At 41.2% G+C, this 15,146-nt stretch overlaps 1 protein-coding gene across 2 annotated transcripts in view; it reads left to right on the top strand.

Moving 5' to 3' along the window:
- Positions 1-15,146, top strand: part of AFG3L2 (AFG3 like matrix AAA peptidase subunit 2) — a 1,447,137-nt gene that overhangs the window by 350,868 nt on the left and 1,081,123 nt on the right. The window lies entirely within an intron of this gene.

Here is a 15,146-nt window from a genome sequence, read left to right as displayed (position 1 = left end):
ATTTGTAAATTTTCATAACTTACCAAATTACAGATAGGTTATCTGACATCTGAGTAACATGTACATGTGTAGGAATCCTATTTATTACTGCTGCGCATCTGTATGATTAGTTTACAGCTGTGAGGCAGGTCTGCTCATCTGGCAGTTTCATAACCTGATGTTTTTTCAGGATTAGTCTCTCATTTAATCTCACATGTATTGACCTAGAATGATATGATTCAAGTCTCAGCATTAACCTCTTTAAGATAGTTTCTCCCATGTGGAAAAATACTCAGATCTCAGCCAAAGCAGTTGAAAAACATTTGAGTATTTTGGTAGTTAACAAGTGAAAGCTATTCAACTGACAGCTGAAATATTGCAACACAAATATACCACAGTTAGGCTAGCATGTCAGTCACTGACCTGATGTATATCACAGTGAACTGTCAGATAACTCTTTCTGAAGCAATATTGTATAATACAGTCAGAAACATTCAAGTTCACAGGCAGAGGCAGCCACATCCACACGCTTTAACAGCTAGACATCTGAAGCCATGGTAATTACATACATTTGAGCTTCAAAATACATATCCTTTCAAAAATCCATGATAACAGAAATCGTATTATTCCAATAAATTTCTAAGTTTATAAGAGCACTACTTAAAATCTGTCCTTATTTTATCCTTTGTTTGGATTTCTTATTCCAAAAGGTGGACAGGTTGGTGCCATTTATTATCTATCAGCTTTTTTTTGAGTCGAAAGATATGCAAAACCTCTTTTAACTACTGCTGCTGCCACCAATTGATTGCTCTCACTTTTCCAAATCAAACATGCACGCGCGCACACACATAAGCACACACACTTTAGCTCTCATTCACACAAGCATGCATACATTCCCAGGCACACACAGAAACATAGACATGCATACACATGCACACACGTACTTACTTGTCTTTCTTTTTTATGCTTATTTTACTTTTACATTTGCTAAACAGCAAATGCCCTGTTTAGTCAGTGTAAAATAACAGCTCCAGTGATCTCACTCGTACTCTCGTGCAGGCATATGTTCACACACACACACATAAACTAACACACATACACGCTGTCTTAGTTTTTTTTTTCTTCTTTTAGCCTGGGTAAACAGTAAAACTGCTGCTTAGCCAGTGTAAAATAATACTCCGAGCTCCATTAACATGCTGCCATGAATGGACATTAAATCCTCGCTGGCATCTCAAGTGTACAGATTTTCGCAGAAAGTAGAGATTTTGCCTTGTATTTTAGGTCTGTTCTCATAATGTGTGGTTTGCTGGCAAATGACTAGGGATTGAAGTCACTAAACTTCTTACAGAAAATGGGAACATAAAATCAGGGTTAAAGCAGCTGTTTAAATTTATAAGAGCAACATTTAAAATCGATCCCTAAGTGTTGCTTGCTAAAGAGCCCTGGCTCCACTCTAGCATGAGAAGCAAGTAGAAAAAATAATCCTTCAAGAAAATAGATGTGTCCGGAAACTGCACTTGTAAGACAAGTTCCCAGAGTTGTTCTGGGTCACATTTTTATTTGCTGCAAGGCAGATTTAACATAATCAAAGAAGAAGTAATTCATGAAGGCATTTCCTTGACAAAAGGACTAAAACAATGAGTGAGAAGGTCACTGAAAAACCAATCAGTAAAAACAAAATGAAAACTCCAGCAAAGCTAGAACTTCCACTGAGTGACCTCCCAAACCTCTTGTATCAGAGGCACATGGGATATATGCAAATGATCCTTATGAACATCAGGTGTTTCAGCTAATTGGCGATTCTGAATGCCCATGACTTGTGTCGATTTAATGGAAAATTTCAGGCCAATAAAGCCAAACCCCACTAGCTGTGGATATGCATATTTCAGCCTTGTTATGACCTCATCAGCACAGCACAAGCAGAGTGTTTGACTAAGCATTAGAAACACACTCATGTGCCTCTGATACAAGAGGTTTGGGAGGTCACTCAGTGGAAGTTCTAGCTTTGCTGGAGTTTTCATTTTGTTTTTACTGATTGGTTTTTCAGTGACCTTCTCACTCATTGTTTTAGTTTGTTTGGGATATTTTTGCAGTGACCCTAATGATAATGGACATGAGCTGGGTATAACAACCCTGTGTTTCTAATGCTTAGTCAGACACACTGCTTGTGCAGTGCTGATGAGGTCATAACAAGGCTGAAATATGCATATCCACAGCTAGTGGGGATTGGCTTTATTAGCCTGAAAGTGTCCAATAAAACAACAAAACAAGGTCATGAGCATTCAGAATCACCAGTTAGCTGAAGCACCTGATGTTCATAAGGATCATTTGCATATATCCTATGTGCCTCTGATACAAGAGGTTTGGCAGGTCACTCAGTGAAAGTTCTAGCTTTGCTGGAGTTTTCATTTTGTTTTTACTGATTGGTTTTTGAGTGACCTTCTCACTCATTGTTTTAGTTTGTTGTTTGGGATATTTTTGCAGTGACCCTAATGATAATGGACATCAGCTGGGTATAACAACCCTGTGTTTCTAATGCTTAGTCAAACACTGTGCTTGGCTTTATTGGCCTGAAATTGTCATGGGCATTCAGAATCACCAGTTAGCTGAAACACCTGATGTTCATAAGGATCATTTGCAAATATCCCATGTGCCTCTGATACAAGAGGTTTGGGAGGTCACTCAGTAGAAGTTCTAGCTTTGCTGGAGTTTTCATTTTCTTTTTACTGGACAAAAGGACTGGAAGAGTGTGGTTCATGGGTGGTCCTTCAGCAGCAACAGAGGGAGCAGTGAAAAATAGCAAAGGGCATTATTACTAAGCTGTTCTAGCGCCCTTTAGAGTTTGTGCTGCTCTGCGAGATTATTATAGGCTTAAAGATGTTTCACTGTACCAGAGCTGTTAGAACAGGAAATGAAAGAAACAGTCAAAATCAGTGTTTAATTTTGCAGTATGACTATACTACAGTGGTACAATGAAAAAAAAGGGAAGAAATTGTTTTGGTGGTCTAGTCTTGCTGTAAATACTTGACTTGTGCACTGCAGCTCTTGCCAAGTTTAGGCTTTACTCTGCATTATTCCAGTCAGTGCTGGGATATTGGAAGAGACACCTTAATGTCCCAGTGCCCTTTCTTGGGTCTGTTTTATACTTAGGCCTTCCAACCCCCTCCTTCCCCATCTCCTCTGCAATCCAAATACTCCTTCCCCATCTCCTGTGCAAGGCTGGGTGGATGATGTAATATTTTTTCTTGACTGTATTGAAAAACATGCTTTCTGAAAAAACAAACTGGAAATTATTCAGAAATCCAAAACTGTCATGTCGTTTTGTAGTAAGATCTGCAAAGCAGAAAAAATGCAGTATCAGGTCCTTAAAAAATAACATTCGCAGCTTTAACAATTATAAACTAATAGCACTGCTTGTTACCCTGTCTTTATTTACATTTTTCCATGAAATAAACATATGGTACTAATCAACTCTTGTAAGTCTGTAAGCAAACAGATAATGTACTGTGGTGAAATAGACCTATGTTACTAATAAACTCTTGCAAACATGTAAGTGAACTGATAATGTACTACAGTGAAATGGAAAGGCTGTAACTTCATCATTAAATTAAACAAAAATCTCAGCAGCATTGCTTTTCCCTGTCATGTCCTCATATGAAAGTAAAGTAGTATTCTGACACTGTATTAATATTTCAACATTTTGTGCATTTCTTCATCTTTATAAAATTAATCTGCTAAATTTTCTAAATTTACTTTGTGACCCTCAAATAGTAATTTACAAAAGAATTTCTACAGTGTGCAGGTCTCTGCCCACTGCCTTAGATATAGCTTTTCTTTTAGCTGATGTCATTTAACTCTTTCAGTACTACTGAATGCTGCAAGAATTTATCATTACTGTCTAGTTTTCTTGGATAAGTAATAATAACTATTACTGCATAAAACTAATAATATTAAATTGATTTTTACCATACTGTTTTAAGACATACAGCACTGTCTTTATTTCAGCTTACTTAATTGACCTGTAATCTGATAACTCAGTTATGTAAGTCTATGCATCTGGTGTGCTTTGTAAACTAAAATTTCTACATGAAATATATAAAATCTTGAACCATTCACATATACACATGTATTACTAGTATTGAACGGATATGATTTTGGAATTTTACTTGTCTGTCCTTTATACAAGTATGTGAAATTTTGTGAAATTTCTTCATATAGTAAAATTACATTGCATTCTTTTCCTAACGTGGGATTTGAACCTGTGGCTTTAATGATGCACAGTATTTATGCTGCATCCTTTTCTCGCACAGGATCTGAATTTTTGACTGTACTGTAGCTTTTAAAATGTAACATTGACTTTAAATTCTATATTATGTCTAACAAACCGTCATTTATTATCTGTAAATGCTTTTCTGTTTCTGTCAGTATCAAGATATGCATTGCAACACTTTACTTCCATAATTCAAACGTCTTAATGTCTGCTAAACAAAACAGTAACAAAAATTAATTTGCCAGATTTGTAACTGTAAACCCTTTTTTTTCTACAAATTAATTTGACTGTCATTTCTGATGCATCATACAGAACATGTGCTTCCAGAATGGTAAGTATGTATGCCAATTTTAAATCTAGTACTAGCCTGAAACTGTTACCTTTTTTCTTAATGTGGCCATAAAAGAGAATTGAAATCTCCTTTACCGTCTGTCTTTGCTTTTCCTGAAAATAAGATACTGGGCAGGATTCACGAAGCCTCTGTGTAAGAGTTACAAGTCTTACACAGAGGCTGCACTTAAACAGTGTGACGTCCGCATGCCATGCATATTCATGAGGGCATGCTGACTCACACCCAAGGCTAACATGGTCCGTGTAAGAAAGTAGGGGGCGTGTCCATAGGGCAAGCCCTGCAAACTGACACGCCCCCAGAAGAGTAACAGTCCCGAAAGTAAACCCCCACGACAGAGTCCGCGTAAATGTCAATAAACACAACACATGCCCCCCACAGACTATAAACATAAAATGTAAAAATGAACATGTTATATATTTTTTATAAGTTTTAAAGATGTTTGCTCGTGATTGTGCTCGTTTGCACAGGCGTGCCCGTTGCTTAGCCACAGTTAGCAGTCAGTGGAAAAGCATATAAGATCTAAATATGCAAAGTAAGCCAAGAAGCAATAGCATAGCGGTAGTGACGTCGGCTGAAGAGGAGGCAGTCATGGTTCGAGCCCCCACAACATCAATTTTTATTTGTAGTGAAATAAGCACAAAACAATTCCCTGACATATATGTACATATATAAAATTATATTTTATGTAAAATGTAATAAAATGTGCCATGTATTTTGAAGAAATGTGTGATAATAAAAAAAAAATGTCAGAAATGCTTATAGCTGAGCTACACTCTAACAAGCTGAGTATATTTGCCCGTAGGTGAGCAGTGGTTTAACAGGTGTAAAATGAGTGCCAGGGGTTGAGCAGCATGTTAACACGCTGAAACTGTGTTCCCGTAGCTGAGCTGAGCATAATATGCTTGCTGACAGCCAAATGACGCGTAAACCAGCGTAGCCCGTTTGCGCGGAGCTGCGCACCGCGCCAAGCTAACCGGCGGGCAACGTTGAGCAAGCTGTATCAAAACTGCCTTTACACAGACACACCACTTAGCCTGTGTAGACAGTCATAAAATATAAAAAGCAAAGGCCAGGCTCAAACTCAGGATACCATGCACCATAGTCAAAGTACTGAACCACTAAGCCATGACAGTTGCCCTTAGAAATGCAGTAATAGCATATATATAGGAATGAATGGAAAGAGAAGCATGACAAAGCAGGTTTTGTGAAGCGGATACATTTCCAAAATGGCCAATCACAGATAAGTGCGGGAAAAATGGCATATATAAGCCCCATAGGCGGGAATACACAGCATAACTGATTGTGGAATCGATTTGCAGTCAGGATGGCAGGTGTAGGAGAGGGTAGTTGCTTCCAAGCAGAGAGGTGGGGCATTGAGGAGTCCAAATATATGGTTTGGCTCCTCGTCCACGATCATGAGGCCCAACTCATGCAGGGCCAGGTCCTGTGGGGAGCCTACAAGGCTGAGGCATTGGACCGGTTGGCACATGATCTCACCAGTGCCACAGGAATACCAAGGACTGATCAACAGGTCCATCACCACCATGCGGACCTGAAGAGATGGAAGCAGGACCAACTGAACCGTTGGATCCAGGAGGCCCGGCAAATGCCCAACGCCCCACTACTGAGTAAGTTATATGTAATTATTTATGTAGAAAGTTAACCTAGCTGATATTATGGAGATGTGTATTCCAATATTACTTCATTTATATTACAGCTGCAGGTGTCCGTTCCGCGAATCGTCGAGCCTATGCTGATAGGTTTGTGCGGTTGCGCCACCAGGCAGGTTAGTAATTCTCTCCCTGTAACTGTTAAAAAAAATATAAGTATGACAGCTTGCAAAAGAGTGCAGTGTAGTCACCTATTAATATAAAGTGCAAGTAACAGTGTAAGAGAGATTCTGCTAGTACTGTGTGATTACATAAGTGTGATGCAGCCTGTAATCCAAAAATAAAAATGAAACAAGTCTGAAATAAAGATGTTCCACCTGTAATGTAATAGTACATAACCTGCAGCAGGCTGAAAATTACAGCTACACAAGCTGAGTAAAACACATGTGTGAAATCCTGTTTGCACTTATTTTTAAAATCGTTTTTTTCTCAAAACTTGCATTTTATCTGTCTTTGGCCTAGCACTCTTGTGTGGGGTCATTTACTGCAATGTTATAACTTGCTGATACTTGTTAACCTCTGCTATCTCCGAAAAAACAAAAAAAATCTTGCTTTTTTCCCACTTTTCTGAGATTTAAAAAAGTTCAGTTACAGGCTTGCTGTTCTTGAACTGTTTGTAAGTTTCTGTGAGGCCATTTTTTGCTTGGGCTAAAGGAAAGTCTCTCTGTGGATCAGTGGCAGTGAAAAACATTGAGCAGCCTGCCTGCCCCTGTGGGAGTGGTTACTGACTTGAAACTGTAGTTTTATTGGCCATTCTGGGTCAATTCCAAAACTCCTTCATCTTCCTCTCTTAAAACCTGGTTGCCTCGTGGTTTAGGCATCTTTTCAGGCTTGTTGGCTGTTGGTGAAGCACCCACCAAGAGGAGAAATTGCTGAGAGAAGAAAGGAGCCACTTTTGAGACTTTTCTTTTCCCGTTTATTTGCTAAGTTTTTTTGCATAGCCGCCTATTTTGAGCATTTTCTGGCTTGTTAAATTTGATTTCTGCATTAGTAACTGTATTTAGAGCACGACCTAGAGCTGTTTACTGAATTTCCTGTTTGCACTTATTTTTAAAATCGTTTTTTTCTCAAAACTTGCATTTTATCTGTCTTTGGCCTAGCACTCTTGTGTGGGGTCATTTACTGCACTGTTATAACTTGCTGATACTTGTTAACCTCTGCTATCTCTGAGAAAACAAAAAAAAAAAATCTTGCTTTTTTCCCACTGTAACCGGCGGGCAACGTTGAGCAAGCTGTATCAAAACTGCCTTTACACAGACACACCACTTAGCCTGTGTAGACAGTCATAAAATATAAAAAGCAAAGGCCAGGCTCAAACTCAGGATACCATGCACCATAGTCAAAGTACTGAACCACTAAGCCATGACAGTTGCCCTTAGAAATGCAGTAATAGCATATATATAGGAATGAATGGAAAGAGAAGCATGACAAAGCAGGTTTTGTGAAGCGGATACATTTCCAAAATGGCCAATCACAGATAAGTGCGGGAAAAATGGCATATATAAGCCCCATAGGCGGGAATACACAGCATAACTGATTGTGGAATCGATTTGCAGTCAGGATGGCAGGTGTAGGAGAGGGTAGTTGCTTCCAAGCAGAGAGGTGGGGCATTGAGGAGTCCAAATATATGGTTTGGCTCCTCGTCCACGATCATGAGGCCCAACTCATGCAGGGCCAGGTCCTGTGGGGAGCCTACAAGGCTGAGGCATTGGACCGGTTGGCACATGATCTCACCAGTGCCACAGGAATACCAAGGACTGATCAACAGGTCCATCACCACCATGCGGACCTGAAGAGATGGAAGCAGGACCAACTGAACCGTTGGATCCAGGAGGCCCGGCAAATGCCCCACGGCCACTACTGAGTAAGTTATATGTAATTATTTATGTAGAAAGTTAACCTAGCTGATATTATGGAGATGTGTATTCCAATATTACTTCATTTATATTACAGCTGCAGGTGTCCGTTCATGAATCGTCGAGCCTATGCTGATAGGTTTGTGCGGTTGCGCCACCAGGCAGGTTAGTAATTCTCTCCCTGTAACTGTTAAAAAAAATATAAGTATGACAGCTTGCAAAAGAGTGCAGTGTAGTCACCTATTAATATAAAGTGCAAGTAACAGTGTAAGAGATTCTGCTAGTACTGTGTGATTACATAAGTGTGATGCAGCCTGTAATCCAAAAATAAAAATGAAACAAGTCTGAAATAAAGATGTTCCACCTGTAATGTAATAGTACATAACCTGCAGCAGGCTGAAAATTACAGCTACACAAGCTGAGTAAAACACATGTGTGAAATCCTGTTTGCACTTATTTTTAAAATCGTTTTTTTCTCAAAACTTGCATTTTATCTGTCTTTGGCCTAGCACTCTTGTGTGGGGTCATTTACTGCAATGTTATAACTTGCTGATACTTGTTAACCTCTGCTATCTCCGAAAAAACAAAAAAAATCTTGCTTTTTTCCCACTTTTCTGAGATTTAATAAAGTTCAGTTACAGGCTTGCTGTTCTTGAACTGTTTGTAAGTTTCTGTGAGGCCATTTTTTGCTTGGGCTAAAGGAAAGTCTCTCTGTGGATCAGTGGCAGTGAAAAACATTGAGCAGCCTGCCTGCCCCTGTGGGAGTGGTTACTGACTTGAAACTGTAGTTTTATTGGCCATTCTGGGTCAATTCCAAAACTCCTTCATCTTCCTCTCTTAAAACCTGGTTGCCTCGTGGTTTAGGCATCTTTTCAGGCTTGTTGGCTGTTGGTGAAGCACCCACCAAGAGGAGAAATCGCTGAGAGAAGAAAGGAGCCACTTTTGAGACTTTTCTTTTCCCGTTTATTTGCTAAGTTTTTTTGCATAGCCGCCTATTTTGAGCATTTTCTGGCTTGTTAAATTTGATTTCTGCATTAGTAACTGTATTTAGAGCACGACCTAGAGCTGTTTACTGAATTTCCTGTTTGCACTTATTTTTAAAATCGTTTTTTCTCAAAACTTGCATTTTATCTGTCTTTGGCCTAGCACTCTTGTGTGGGGTCATTTACTGCACTGTTATAACTTGCTGATACTTGTTAACCTCTGCTATCTCTGAAAAAACAAAAAAAAATCTTGCTTTTTTCCCACTTTTCTGAGATTTAAAAAAGTTCAGTTACAGGCTTGCTGTTCTTGAACTGTTTGTAAGTTTCTGTGAGGCCATTTTTGCTTGGGCTAAAGGAAAGTCTCTCTGTTGATCAGTGGCAGTGAAAAACATTGAGCAGCCTGCCTGCCCCTGTGGGAGTGGTTACTGACTTGAAACTGTAGTTTTATTGGCCATTCTGGGTCAATTCCAAAACTCCTTCATCTTCCTCTCTTAAAACCCTCTTTTGCGTGGTTTTGCGCGTTTTTGAGCATAGCGCAACGGGCAGCGCCGCCTAATTGGGTTTAAACTATTCCTGGCTCCACAAAGTCTGCTCTTCACTTTTTCCCTTAGAACTGCTCTATCTCTCAATTTAAACACCATATTCTCATTCTAAGGCCCTTCACTGGTCCAATTAAGTAATCCTACAAGTTAGCACTATTAAACCATAAGCACTACTTACTCTTATACTCTCTACGATTACCCTGTCCTCTATTGGTCCATCTTAAATTCAGTTTCCCTATTACTCTAGCATGTCCAAAGGTCAGTCAATGGTTTCCTCTCCAGTCCAGCTGGTGAATCTGGGAATTTTGAGGCAATGTTACAGCTGTCTCATGCACACGGACAACCCTCTCCTCCTCCAAACAGGTTCAAATATATGTGAGAGATGCAACTAGTTAGCCAAACTGGAGGCTGAGCTCTCTCATCTCAAAACTGGTGTAACCAGTCAGGAGGAGAAGGTAACCTCACACAACACAATTCCAGTATCACATAGTCCCACCACATCAGCGAACCAAACACATAAATACACAAAAACATACTCGGAGGCTCTAAATAAAAATCTACCTAAGCAACAGAGACCTCCAAAGCAGACATCCAAGCAAACGCTACCTCAAAACAAAACACACACAACACATAACCCACAAAGTCAGTGTGCCAAGCAGTCACAGCCCTTAAGGCTGAATAACACACCTGATACTCTTGTTATAGGTGACTCTATTGTCAGACACACTGGCGTCCCGCTCACCAGGCTGAATAAAGAGAAGGTCACAGTGAGCTGCCTGTCGGGTGCTAGGATCCGACACATAACGCAAGCACTCAGGTCACTCCAAAGCAAATACAAATATGACTCAGTCATTGTACATGCTGGTGTGAATGACCTGAGGCGTACCTCCCTGGACTACATGAAAAGAGACATAGAGGAGCTCTCTGATCATGTAGCCCAGGCTGGTATGACCCTGACCTTGAGCAGCATCTTACCCTCACCTAGAATGATGCCACAGTACAAAGACAAAATGATCGATTTTAACAATTGGCTAAAATTTTGGTGTCATTCAAAGGGGATCCAGTGTCTGTCAGCCTGGGATGACATGCTCGACAAGCCACGTTGCTTAGCTAGGGGCGGCTTGCACCTGTCACCACTGGGCTTTGGATATTGGCAAAGGCTCTTGTCACCCCCATAGTGCCTTTTTAGGCAAGGCTCAAAAGTCAAACCCACCCCATAGACAGCACAAGGAACAAGAAACTAAGGGTAATGCTGCTAAGCGCCAGAAGTCTTAACCTCAAGATGCACACTCAAGCTCTCCTCAGTATGGAGAACATCGATATCTGTGCAGTGACAGAAACCTGGTTCAAGGCTCCAGAGAGCACCCCAGCACTACCAGGCTATACCTCATATCATGCTTTTCGGCCCCAAAACCGGACCGAACCACAAAAGGAGGGGGAGTTTCCATATTTATCAAGGATATCCACACCTCCAGGTTAGTGGCATTGCCGAAGTATCGGAGACCATCCATGTGCAACTAACAGTGGGCAAGACTGCTTTTCAGTTTATAGCATCCTACAGACCACCCACTCAAAGTCAGGAATCCCATTCGGCTTTCCTGAAAACATTGGAGAACATGAAGATCTCTCCGAACACCATTATATTGGGCGACTTCAACTACCCAAACATTGACTGGAAGCACTACTCAAGCCCCAGCACCTTAGCCCAAAGATTCCTGGAATTTATAAACTCAGATGCTATGGAACAACTAGTCACCACTCCCACAAGAGGGGACAACATACTAGACCTGATCATTACCAACATGGGGACTCTATGCTCCACACCAGAAGTATATCCCTCATTGGTAAGATCAAACCATAAATTAATTTCGCTGGATGTCCACATCCCGACCCCACCCCCAGCCCAGAAAACCACAGTGAAAAACTTCTCAAAAGCGAACTTCTCACTTCTCAAAACCGAAGTGGAATCCTTCAAGGCCCCAGGGCCAGTAGAAATTACAGCCCAAACTGCAGAATCCTATATAAATGCATTCTACGGACATCTCCAGGAATGCATGGATCATGCTATCCCAAACAAAACCAAGACCCAATCATCCAAAGGCAGGCGTCCAGTCTGGTGGACCCCTGCCATAAATAAACTGTACAACAAAAGGAGGAAGCTACTACATGATAGAGCAAAATCCCTAATAGGGAAGGCATCTCTGATCAGTACTAGCAAAAAATTACGATCCCTCATAAAATCCTCCAAGGCCAGCTTGAGAGAAAAATTGCACAGGACACCAAAGACAATCATAAGGCTTTTTCAGTTATGTTAGAAACCTGGGATGCAACTCCCAGACTTGTTCTGAGTTGATTCTAAACGACAAAAAATACACTGAACCCACAGACATTGCCAATATCCTGGCAGTCAGGTTCAGTGCAAACTTCTCCACCTCCTCCCCCCCAAAAGAGCAAGTATCTATCCCGGCAGAGGGCTGCCTCCCAAACATCTCAGATGCTCAGGTGAAGGCTGCCCTCTCCAAAGCAAAAAACACTGCTTCCATGGGACCAGATGGCGTCCCAGGTTGCGTCCTACATGAACTACAAGAAGAACTAATCCCTCAAATAAAACAGCTATACAATCTCAGCCTCACTACCGGATATGTGCCCACAGAATGGCGTACAGCAACAGTGGTCCCACTCCACAAAGGTGGAGCCTCTACGGACCCTGGAAACTATCGCCCCATAAGCCAGACTAGCTTAGTCTGCAAGGCTATGGAGAGGATCATCATGGAGCTCATAAACAAAGACATTGGGGACCTACAGACACTAGATCCTACCCAGTTCGGCTTTGTCAAGGGCAGATCCTGCCTTTTGAACCTGCTTGACTTCTTTGAAACAGTCACCAAAGCCATAGATGAAGAGAAGGTAGTCCACACAGCCTATCTGGACCTTGCAAAGGCATTTGACACAATATCCCACTCGGGCATCATAGATAAGCTATCCAGCTTAAATATAAACCCCTATGTCACAAGATGGGTCGCAAACTGGCTCAAAGACAGATCCCACAGAGTGAGAGTTGCTGGAGCCATGTCAGACTCGAAACCGGTCACAAGTGGTGTCCCACATGGTTCTGTCCTGGGACCACTCTTGTTCGGTATGTACTTTTCCGAGGTACAGGCAAACGTGGGAGGACTATGGCTCACCAAGTTCGCAGACGACTGCAAACTGGGCGCCATAATCAACTCTCCAGCTGACACAAACATCCTTCAAAAAGGTCTCACAGAGACAGATAACTGGTGCCAGTGCCATGGTTTAAAGCTAAATGCCAAAAAATGTATAGTCATACCCTTTGGCAAAAACAATGTGCCCACAAATTACCACATAGGCGGAAACCCATTAAGTACAGAGAAAGTTATTAGGGACCCGGGGACCCAAGTTGATAGCAATCTCTCCTTTGAAAACCACATTGCCAAAGTGGTTAGAAAGACCTTCTACATAGCCCACCTCATCACGAAGGGTTTCACGTCTAGATCAAGAGAGGTAATCGTGCCCTTTTATTCATCCCTCATCAGGCCCATCATAGAATACAGTGCCCCTTTTGGGATGTACCTTACCCGACACCTGCAGCAATTAGAAAGACCCCAAAAGTATCTCACCAAGAGGATCAAGGGTCTCAAACAGATGCCATATGCTGCTCGGTTAAAAAAACTCCAGCTCTACTCAATTGCATACCGCCTACTTCGAGGCGATCTATGCCTGACATACAAAGCTATGTCAAATCCAGAATTAATGGACATGCTTCACCTCAGTAAATCTAAATCCCTTAGAGCCACATGCTCGAGGGACTTGAACCTCAGCACAGAAATAAATAGAACTTGCTGGAGGGACAGGTTCATAACCCAGAGGCTCCCTTCGCTCTGGAATAGAATTCCAGTTCATGTGAGGCAGAACACCTCACTGAATCTCTTCAAGAAGAATCTCGATAAGTGGATGGGGGATCGTAGGTTTGTCCCAGGGATTACTCCCGTGTCACTATTAGACAGAGGCACAGTAAACTAAACCTTAAAAAGGGCACAGTATACTCAAATCAAGGGGTGGCGTAAGCCATACAGAATCGGGCTAGGCTTATAATTGCCCCAGGGCAGATAGCCTAGTATGAACCTATGAACCTATGAACCTAAATATATCCCTGTTTAAAGTCTGAAACATGACACAAGTGAGACTGTTGGAAAGGATTGTTTTAACCAAGTAAAACATGTCAATAAAGCCTAGAATTAAGTACCATCCTGAATTGTAAAAATAAAACAAGTGAGAGTGTGAGAAAGAGATATGAATCCACCAATAAAGTTGTAATAACTCCTGAATAAAGTATACTGCAGTCAGTACAGAATTAAATGAATGTGACAGGCACAACCAAACCGCAAAATGTGTGGAATAAAGTACTGAAGCTGGAATGTGTGTCCCACAATTTGGATATGTTGCTGTAAGTTTGCAATATGCAGATAGTATGGTTGTATGAAATACCAAACATCCACAGTTGTCTAGAGCCATATAAAGCAAATGTAGCAGGATGCTGTAGCTGAACAGAGCCAGATATGAATGTGTATGAATAAAAATGAAATGTATATTAATGTAGCAGTAACATTCCTATCACCAACATGCATAAGTTTACACATAGGAAACTGTAGTCAGACCTGTAGTGTGTATATATCTGCAGCTAGTAGAAATGTACAGCATATGTATAGGTATTTGAAGTTGTTAATTAAATAATGTGAGAGTGTTCAATCTCGCCTTTGTTCTTACACATGGGTTCGGAGCCGATCCTCGGCTCCGTGCCGGCCGACTGCAAGCTCTGCATCGAGAAGAAGCTCGAGGACATCTAATACCCACAATCCCCCTCTGCCTTTACCCCAGATCTAGTTTGCCGCTGCTGCATACGCATCGCTGGGGACTAGCTCGAGGCTGTAACAGATAAGAATTTATCTTTCTGTTTAAACTTTTCAAAAAATTTTCTTTAAATATAGTCTATGATTAGTTAGAGTAGGTGTGTGAGTGGACTTTGATATCTCGGTTCCTTAGATTAGTTACTTAGTTTAACTAAAGGGTACAGAGTTTTTCTGGGCCTACCACCCCTACTTGAATAACTTTGACTAAGTATTGTTGTAGTCTGCTTTATTACAGGAATTGACACTTATTACCGGATTTGACTGTTTTTCATTGGAAGTGACTTTTAATTACTGGACTGTCTTTCTTTATTGTTGCTATGTCAGAAAAATTAAAATCTGGCTTCAAACGTTGTCAGTGTGGCCAAAAAATGTCGGTCACAGACAACCACAGTTCCTGTGTCTACTGTCTTGGCCCTCTCCACTTACAAGAGGACTGCTCTATTTGTCACTCTTTTAGTGGGAGGGTCATGACAGATAGGCGCAGGAAACTGATGGATAGAGGATTGCTGAAACCCTCTTTCCAGGAGGCTCTGGATGCTTCAGACCAGGCATCCCAGTCTTCGAAG

This window comes from Protopterus annectens, chromosome 3.part1, assembly GCF_019279795.1.
Source record: "Protopterus annectens isolate FY-2018-M chromosome 3.part1, PAN1.0, whole genome shotgun sequence".
In the NCBI taxonomy this organism is placed as follows: Eukaryota; Metazoa; Chordata; order Ceratodontiformes; family Protopteridae; genus Protopterus; species Protopterus annectens.
This window is presented reverse-complemented; position numbering and strand designations above follow the sequence as displayed.